Source organism: Hyla sarda, chromosome 10, assembly GCF_029499605.1.
Source record: "Hyla sarda isolate aHylSar1 chromosome 10, aHylSar1.hap1, whole genome shotgun sequence".
Classification (NCBI taxonomy): domain Eukaryota; kingdom Metazoa; phylum Chordata; class Amphibia; order Anura; family Hylidae; genus Hyla; species Hyla sarda.
This window is the reverse complement of record NC_079198.1, coordinates 519489-529599: the sequence shown is the minus strand read 5'-3', so window position 1 is coordinate 529599 and position 10111 is coordinate 519489.

Genomic DNA, 10111 nt, shown 5'->3' with positions numbered 1-10111 from the left:
GACAGTATCACACATGATAGGATTAGATACATTGGCTCTGTAGACAGTATCACACATGATAGGATTAGATACATTGGCTCTGCAGACAGTATCACACATGATAGTATTAGATACATTGGCTCTGCAGACAGTATCACACATGATAGGATTAGATACATTGGCTCTGTAGACAGTATCACACATGATAGGATTAGATACATTGGATCAGTAGACAGTATCACACATGATAGGATTATATACATTGGCTCTGTAGACAGTATCACACATGATAGGATTAGATACAGAGGCTCAGTAGACAGTATCACACATGATAGGATTAGATACATTGGCTCAGTAGACAGTATCACACATGATAGGATTAGATACATTGGCTCTGTAGACAGTATCACACATGATAGGATTAGATACATTGGCTCTGTAGACAGTATCACACATGATAGGATTAGATACATTGGCTCTGCAGACAGTATCACACATGATAGTATTAGATACATTGGCTCTGCAGACAGTATCACACATGATAGGATTAGATACATTGGCTCTGTAGACAGTATCACACATGATAGGATTAGATACATTGGATCAGTAGACAGTATCACACATGATAGGATTATATACATTGGCTCTGTAGACAGTATCACACATGATAGGATTAGATACATTGGATCAGTAGACGGTATCACACTGCTATGTGGTTCTCAGACATTGTATCACACATATGAGGCTTAGATACAAGTTTTCTTCTACCAGTGAGTTGTTAATCTGGGATTTGCGGCATGTTCTGTGTGTATCGCACAATGTTTACAATCCGTCCTCACGTCACTGAGGGAGAACGTCAGAGGAGCTGAGGGCGAACAGAGGTGGTGACGCAGTCATACGGGACGCGGGCGCTGCGTGTACAGGGCCTCCGGGCTATAATCCTATTGTTATATATGGGGAGAGCGACTTGTACTGTATTACACCAACATCCTAATGATATCAATGGACACTGTGTAATTCTTCAATTACCCTGTAGAGGCGCTGCAGGGACCACTCAAGTCTAATTCCACCCAGTCGCTAGTGTCTATAAGGTTTAATTCCCGGTCCCTGGTTTAATGTCTGGTCCCTGATGTCTAGAGGTTTATTGACCGGTCCCTGGTTTGTTGTCTGGTCCCTGGTGTCTAGAGGTTTAATGCCCCCTCCCTGGTTTGTCTGGTCCCTGGTGTCTAGAGGTTAATTGTCCGGTCCCTGGTGTCTAGAGGTTTATTGTCTGGTCCCTGGTGTCTAGAGGTTTATTGTCTGGTCCCTGATGTCTGGAGGTTTATTGTCCGGTCCCTGGTGTCTAGAGGTTTATTGTCTGGTCCCTGATGTCTGGAGGTTTATTGTCCGGTCCCTGATATCTGGAGGTTTATTGTCCAGTCCCTGGTGTCTAGAGGTTTATTGTCCGGTCCCTGGTGTCTAGAGGTTTATTTGAACAACAACTTTAGGGGTAACCCCCCAAAGGGGTGCACCCTAAACTAGAAATCCCCTATATAAACTCTAAAACTTCAATGTTTTATTGGTATCACTTAAAATCGTGAGTATGATCATTACTTTAAAACCACAGCATATGTTGCAATTGTGAAGTCGCTATAACCCTGTATACATGTGGTCACTGTGACCGTACAGTGGATTCAACTTCAGGGTATATGCTGACATATATTGTATCGCACATAGAGGCTGCTAATTAAAATTGTCATCCGTTAGCCATCCAACCCCGACGTTTCATCAGTCTGCGCTGACTGAATCATTGGCCACACTCCCTTGATAAAGTCAGTGCAGACTGACGAAACGTCGGGGTTGGATGGCTAACGGATGACAATTTTAATTAGCAGCCTCTATGTGCGATACAATATATGTCAGCATATACCCTGAAGTTGAATCCACTGTACGGTCACAGTGACCACATGTATACAGGGTTATAGCGACTTCACAATTGCAACATATGCTGTGGTTTTAAAGTAATGATCATACTCACGATTTTAAGTGATACCAATAAAACATTGAAGTTTTAGAGTTTATATAGGGGATTTCTAGTTTAGGGTGCACCCCTTTGGGGGGGTTACCCCATAAAGTTATTGTACATATTTTTTGCCATGAAATCCCTGGTGAATTTTGTTTAGTAATATAGAGGTTTACTGTCTGGTCCCTGGTGTCTACAGGTTTATTGTCCGGTCCCTGATGTCTGGAGGTTTATTGTCCGGTCCCTGGTGTCTACAGGTTTATTGTCCGGTCCCTGATGTCTGGAGGTTTATCGTCCGGTCCCTGGTGTCTGGAGGTTTATCGTCCGGTCCCTGGTGTCTGGAGGTTTATCGTCCGGTCCCTGGTGTCTACAGGTTTATTGTCCGGTCCCTGATGTCTGGAGGTTTATTGTCCGGTCCCTGGTGTCTACAGGTTTATTGTCCGGTCCCTGATGTCTGAAGGTTTATCGTCCGGTCCCTGGTGTCTGGAGGTTTATCGTCCGGTCCCTGGTGTCTGGAGGTTTATCGTCCGGTCCCTGGTGTCTACAGGTTTATTGTCCGGTCCCTGATGTCTGGAGGTTTATTGTCCGGTCCCTGGTGTCTACAGGTTTATTGTCCGGTCCCTGATGTCTGGAGGTTTATCGTCCGGTCCCTGGTGTCTGGAGGTTTATCGTCCGGTCCCTGGTGTCTGGAGGTTTATCGTCCGGTCCCTGGTGTCTACAGGTTTATTGTCCGGTCCCTGATGTCTGGAGGTTTATTGTCCGGTCCCTGGTGTCTACAGGTTTATTGTCCGGTCCCTGATGTCTGGAGGTTTATTGTCCGGTCCCTGGTGTCTACAGGTTTATTGTCCGGTCCCTGATGTCTGGAGGTTTATTGTCCGGTCCCTGGTGTCTACAGGTTTATTGTCCGGTCCCTGATGTCTGGAGGTTTATTGTCCGGTCCCTGGTGTCTACAGGTTTATTGTCCGGTCCCTGATGTCTGGAGGTTTATTGTCCGGTCCCTGGTGTCTACAGGTTTATTGTCCGGTCCCTGGTGTCTACAGGTTTATTGTCCGGTCCCTGGTGTCTACAGGTTTATTGTCCGGTCCCTGGTGTCTACAGGTTTATTGTCCGGTCCCTGGTGTCTAGAGGTTTATTGTGCGGTCCCTGGTGTCTAGAGGTTTATTGTCCGGTCCCTGGTGTCTGGAGGTTTATCGTCCGGTCCCTGGTGTCTGGAGGTTTATCGTCCGGTCCCTGGTGTCTACAGGTTTATTGTCCGGTCCCTGATGTCTGGAGGTTTATTGTCCGGTCCCTGGTGTCTACAGGTTTATTGTCCGGTCCCTGATGTCTGGAGGTTTATTGTCCAGTCCCTGGTGTCTACAGGTTTATTGTCCGGTCCCTGATGTCTGGAGGTTTATTGTCCGGTCCCTGGTGTCTACAGGTTTATTGTCCGGTCCCTGATGTCTGGAGGTTTATTGTCCGGTCCCTGGTGTCTACAGGTTTATTGTCCGGTCCCTGATGTCTGGAGGTTTATTGTCCGGTCCCTGGTGTCTACAGGTTTATTGTCCGGTCCCTGGTGTCTACAGGTTTATTGTCCGGTCCCTGGTGTCTACAGGTTTATTGTCCGGTCCCTGGTGTCTACAGGTTTATTGTCCGGTCCCTGGTGTCTAGAGGTTTATTGTCCGGTCCCTGGTGTCTAGAGGTTTATTGTCCGGTCCCTGGTGTCTGGAGGTTTATCGTCCGGTCCCTGGTGTCTACAGGTTTATTGTCCGGTCCCTGATGTCTGGAGGTTTATTGTCCGGTCCCTGGTGTCTACAGGTTTATTGTCCGGTCCCTGATGTCTGGAGGTTTATTGTCCAGTCCCTGGTGTCTACAGGTTTATTGTGCGGTCCCTGATGTCTGGAGGTTTATTGTCCGGTCCCTGGTGTCTACAGGTTTATTGTCCGGTCCCTGATGTCTGGAGGTTTATTGTCCGGTCCCTGGTGTCTACAGGTTTATTGTCCGGTCCCTGATGTCTGGAGGTTTATTGTCCGGTCCCTGGTGTCTACAGGTTTATTGTCCGGTCCCTGGTGTCTACAGGTTTATTGTCCGGTCCCTGGTGTCTACAGGTTTATTGTCCGGTCCCTGGTGTCTACAGGTTTATTGTCCGGTCCCTGGTGTCTACAGGTTTATCGTCCGGTCCCTGGTGTCTGGAGGTTTATCGTCCGGTCCCTGGTGTCTACAGGTTTATTGTCCGGTCCCTGATGTCTGGAGGTTTATTGTCCGGTCCCTGGTGTCTACAGGTTTATTGTCCGGTCCCTGATGTCTGGAGGTTTATTGTCCGGTCCCTGGTGTCTACAGGTTTATTGTCCGGTCCCTGATGTCTGGAGGTTTATTGTCCGGTCCCTGGTGTCTACAGGTTTATTGTCCGGTCCCTGATGTCTGGAGGTTTATTGTCCGGTCCCTGGTGTCTACAGGTTTATTGTCCGGTCCCTGGTGTCTACAGGTTTATTGTCCGGTCCCTGGTGTCTACAGGTTTATTGTCCGGTCCCTGGTGTCTAGAGGTTTATTGTGCGGTCCCTGGTGTCTAGAGGTTTATTGTCCGGTCCCTGGTGTCTGGAGGTTTATCGTCCGGTCCCTGGTGTCTGGAGGTTTATCGTCCGGTCCCTGGTGTCTACAGGTTTATTGTCCGGTCCCTGATGTCTGGAGGTTTATTGTCCGGTCCCTGGTGTCTACAGGTTTATTGTCCGGTCCCTGATGTCTGGAGGTTTATTGTCCAGTCCCTGGTGTCTACAGGTTTATTGTCCGGTCCCTGATGTCTGGAGGTTTATTGTCCGGTCCCTGGTGTCTACAGGTTTATTGTCCGGTCCCTGATATCTGGAGGTTTATTGTCCGGTCCCTGGTGTCTACAGGTTTATTGTCCGGTCCCTGATGTCTGGAGGTTTATTGTCCGGTCCCTGGTGTCTACAGGTTTATTATCCGGTCCCTGGTGTCTACAGGTTTATTGTCCGGTCCCTGGTGTCTACAGGTTTATTGTCCGGTCCCTGGTGTCTACAGGTTTATTATCCGGTCCCTGGTGTCTACAGGTTTATTGTCCGGTCCCTGGTGTCTACAGGTTTATTGTCCGGTCCCTGGTGTCTACAGGTTTATTGTCCGGTCCCTGGTGTCTAGAGGTTTATTGTCCGGTCCCTGGTGTCTAGAGGTTTATTGTCCGGTCCCTGGTGTCTAGAGGTTTATTGTCCGGTCACTGGGGTCTAGAGGTTTATTGTCTGGTCCCTGGTGTCTACAGGTTTATTGTCCGGTCCCTGGTGTCTACAGGTTTATTGTCCGGTCCCTGGTGTCTACAGGTTTATTGTCCGGTCCCTGGTGTCTACAGGTTTATCGTCCGGTCCCTGGTGTCTGGAGGTTTATCGTCCGGTCCCTGGTGTCTACAGGTTTATTGTCCGGTCCCTGATGTCTGGAGGTTTATTGTCCGGTCCCTGGTGTCTACAGGTTTATTGTCCGGTCCCTGATGTCTGGAGGTTTATTGTCCAGTCCCTGGTGTCTACAGGTTTATTGTCCGGTCCCTGATGTCTGGAGGTTTATTGTCCGGTCCCTGGTGTCTACAGGTTTATTGTCCGGTCCCTGATGTCTGGAGGTTTATTGTCCGGTCCCTGTTGTCTACAGGTTTATTGTCCGGTCCCTGATGTCTGGAGGTTTATTGTCCGGTCCCTGGTGTCTACAGGTTTATTGTCCGGTCCCTGGTGTCTACAGGTTTATTGTCCGGTCCCTGGTGTCTACAGGTTTATTGTCCGGTCCCTGGTGTCTACAGGTTTATTGTCCGGTCCCTGGTGTCTACAGGTTTATTGTCCGGTCCCTGGTGTCTACAGGTTTATTGTCCGGTCCCTGGTGTCTGGAGGTTTATTGTCCGGTCCCTGATGTCTGGAGGTTTATTGTCCGGTCCCTGATGTCTGGAGGTTTATTGTCCGGTCCCTGGTGTCTACAGGTTTATTGTCCGGTCCCTGGTGTCTACAGGTTTATTGTCCGGTCCCTGGTGTCTACAGGTTTATTGTCCGGTCCCTGGTGTCTACAGGTTTATTGTCCGGTCCCTGGTGTCTGGAGGTTTATTGTCCGGTCCCTGGTGTCTAGAGGTTTATTGTCCGGTCCCTGGTGTCTAGAGGTTTATTGTCCGGTCCCTGGTGTCCAGTGTTTTATTGTCTGGTCCCTGGTGTTTAGTGGTTTATTGTCCAGTCCCTGTTGTCTAGAGGTTTATTGTCCGGTCCCCGTTGTCTGGTGGTTTATTGTCCAGTCCCTGGTGTTTAGGGGTTTATTGTCCGGTCCCTGGTGTCCAGAGGTTTATTGTCAGGTCCCTGGTGTCTAGAGGTTTATTGTCCGGTCCCTGGTGTCTAGAGGTTTATTGTCAGGTCCCTGGTGTCTAGAGGTTTATTGTTCGGTCCCTGGTGTCTAGAGGTTTATTGTCCGGTCCCTGGTTTATTGTCTGGTCCCTGGTGTCTAGAGGTTAATTGTCTGGTCCCTGGTGTCCAGTGTTTTATTGTCTGGTCCCTGGTGTTTAGTGGTTTATTGTCCGGTCCCTTTTGTCTAGAGGTTTATTGTCCGGTCCCTGGTGTCTAGAGGTTTATTGTCCGGTCCCTGGTGTCCAGTGTTTTATTGTCTGGTCCCTGGTGTTTAGTGGTTTATTGTCCAGTCCCTGTTGTCTAGAGGTTTATTGTCCGGTCCCCGTTGTCTGGTGGTTTATTGTCCAGTCCCTGGTGTTTAGGGGTTTATTGTCCGGTCCCTGGTGTCCAGAGGTTTATTGTCAGGTCCCTGGTGTCTAGAGGTTTATTGTCCGGTCCCTGGTGTCTAGAGGTTTATTGTCAGGTCCCTGGTGTCTAGAGGTTTATTGTTCGGTCCCTGGTGTCTAGAGGTTTATTGTCCGGTCCCTGGTTTATTGTCTGGTCCCTGGTGTCTAGAGGTTAATTGTCTGGTCCCTGGTGTCCAGTGTTTTATTGTCTGGTCCCTGGTGTTTAGTGGTTTATTGTCCGGTCCCTTTTGTCTAGAGGTTTATTGTCCGGTCCCCGTTGTCTGGTGGTTTATTGTCCAGTCCCTGGTGTTTAGGGGTTTATTGTCCGGTCCCTGGTATCCATTATTTTGGCCCTGATGTTTAGTGTTGTCACATCCCAGCCCTGCTCCCCTGTGGTCACTTTTGGCACTTACAGTGATAGAAACCTAAGGAGCCTTTTGGCCCATAGCAGACTGTTACAGGGATTGGACAAAATAACTGGAACCCCCCTATTTGTACATAGTCAATTTGTACTGTTCCCGACACCCCTCCATCACTGGCATTGCCCTCTTTGATTTCTGCACAGTAAAAATGGGTAGGTCCCCCATTAAGTGGTATATACCCCCCAGTAGGCAGGTATATCCCACAGCAGTTAGTTCCCCCATAGGCGGGTATATAGACAGGTAGGTAAATACATACTTAGGTAGATCATTCCCCACCCTAAGTAGATAAATATGTTGGTAGGTATCCAGGTAGGAAGCTAGCTTTGTAGATTAGTAGGTAGGTAGCCAAGTAGATAGATCGCTATGTAGGTAGGTTGCCAGGTACGTTAGTAGGTAGGTAGGTATCTAGGTAGGTATGTAGCCAGATAGATAGTTATGTTGGTAGGAAGCCAGGTAGCTAGGTTAAGAGGGGGTTAAATAGGTAGCTATGTAGGTAAGTAGGTAAATATGCAGACAGGTAGGTAGCTTGTCATGCAGGTTGATAGCAGGTAGATAGCTATGTAGGTAGCCTATAGCCCCCCCCCCCCCCCCCCCCCAAGATGCCAGGAAGAAGAAAAATGATACTCTCCTTATGTCCCACGTAGCATCTCGGCCGCAGTAGAGCCGGTCCACGTCCCTTGTCCTCCAAAGTGTTGCCACCTATGATGTCACTGCGTGGGGGGGCGGAGATCATGGTCTCCTCTTAGTGTCGGCAGCAGGTACTGCGGCTCACACTGTGCAGCAGGTCCTCGCTCACCTGGGGATCTGGGGCAGTTGTCCTGGATCCCCATTAGCAAACGAGCCCATGGGCCTGACCTATGCATTGGTGGCCTGCACCCCCACCGGGTAAAGACCAGCACAACATCTGCAGACAGAAGTAGCTGTGGTAGAAAGTCAGAACCAGATTTCAGGCAAGAAGAGACACACCTGGGGGTTTTCACTGATACCTGTGGCCCTAAAGGGGTTCTCCACCATCAGGAGAAAAAAAACAGAAACATATAACATTCCTTACCTGTCTGCTCCAGGTCTGAAACCACCAAAAATAATTAGTTTTTTGGACCACACTCCTGCCACTTCCCCACCCAGAGCTGCTGCAGAACATCGCTCTTCACAGTAGACTATCACACAGTCAGTGAGGTTGCAGCACCTGCTGTAATCATTCCATGTCTGCTCTTCAGAGACAGCAGAGGATGTTGGGTTGTCTCGGGAAATAGGGAGGAGCTGGGAAGCTGGTGAAACAACACCACACTGACAATGAGAGGACTACACAACTTCCTGTCTGGGGGAATCATACAAAAACATGCTGAAGCCAGTACAATCAGTGATAACACAATGGGGAAGATATATTATTTATTATTGGTTTCTGTTACATATCTTTTCTGATACCAGAGTAACCCTCTAAGGGTTTATTCACACGTACAGTATTCTGCGCAGATTTGATGCGCAGGATTTCAAGCTGTGTTCAGTTTACATTGAAATCTACAGCAGAAAATCCTGCGCATCAAATCTGCGCAAAATACTGTACGTGGGAATAGACCATAACGTTGTAAACAACTCGTCAGAAATGTTAGCCTCCGTTTTGGGTTTTTTGGCTACAGTTTGACAAAGTCCTCTTCTGTTCCTCATATTCAAGGTCTGGACATGTTTCTGCCCCCCTCTGTGCCCCTCTGTGTTCCACTCTCTGTTCCCCTCTCTGTTCCTCTCTGTTCTCTTCTCTGTTCCCCTCTGTGCCTCTCTCTGTTCCCCTCTCTGTTCCCCTCTCTGTTCCCCCCTCTGTGCCCCTTTCTGTTCCCCTCTGTGTTCCCCTCTGTGCCCTTCTCTGTTCCCCTATGTTCCCCTTTGTTGTCTTCTCTGTGCCTCTCTCTGTGCCCCTCTGTGTTCCCCTCTGTGCCCCTCTCTGTTCCTCTCTGTGCCCCTCTCTGTTCCCCTCTGTGTTCCCCTCTGTGCCCCTCTCTGTTCCCCTCTGTGCCCCTCTCTGTTCCCCTCTCTGTTCCCCTCTGTGTTCCCCTCTGTGCTCCTCTCTGTTCCCCCCTCTGTGCCCCTCTCTGTTCCCCCCCTCTGTTCCCCCCCTCTGTTCCCCCCTCTGTTCCCCCCTCTGTTCCCCTCTCTGTTCCCCTCTCTGTTCCCCTCTCTGTTCCCCTCTCTGTTCCCCTCTCTGTTCCCCTCTCTGTTCCCCCCTCTGTTCCCCCCTCTGTGCCCCTCTCTGTTCCTCTCTGTGCCCCTCTATGTGCCCCTCTCTGTTCCCCCCTCTGTGCCCCTCTCTGGGCCCCTCTCGGTTCCCCCCTCTGGGCCCCTCTCTGTTCCCCCCTCTGGGCCCCTCTCTGTTCCCCCCTCTGGGCCCCTCTCTGTTCCCCCCTCTGGGCCCCTCTCTGTTCCCCCCTCTGGGCCCCTCTCTGTTCCCCCCTCTGGGCCCCTCTCTGTTCCCCCCTCTGGGCCCCTCTCTGTTCCCCCCTCTGGGCCCCCCTCTGTTCCCCCCTCTGTTCCCCTCTCTGTTCCCCTCTCTGTTCCCCTCTGTGCCCCCCTCTGTGCCCCCTCTGTGCCCCTCTCTGTGCCCCTCTCTGTGCCCCTCTCTGTGCCCCCCTCTGTTCCCCTCTCTGTTCCCCTCTCTGTTCCCCTCTCTGTTCCCCTCTCTGTTCCCCCATGTTCCCCTCTCTGTTCCCCTCTCTGTTCCCCCCTCTGGGCCCCTCTCTGTTCCCCCCTCTGGGCCCCTCTCTGTTCCCCCCTCTGGGCCCCTCTCTGTTCCCCCCTCTGGGCCCCTCTCTGTTCCCCTCTCTGTTCCCCTATGTGCCCCTCTCTGTTCCCCTCTGTTCCACTCTCTGTTCCCCTCTCTGTGCCCCTCTCTGTGCCCCTCTCTGTGCCCCTCTCTGTGCCCCTCTCTGTTCCCCTTTGTTCCCCTCTCTGTTCCCCTCTGTGCCCCTCTCTGTGCCCCCCTCT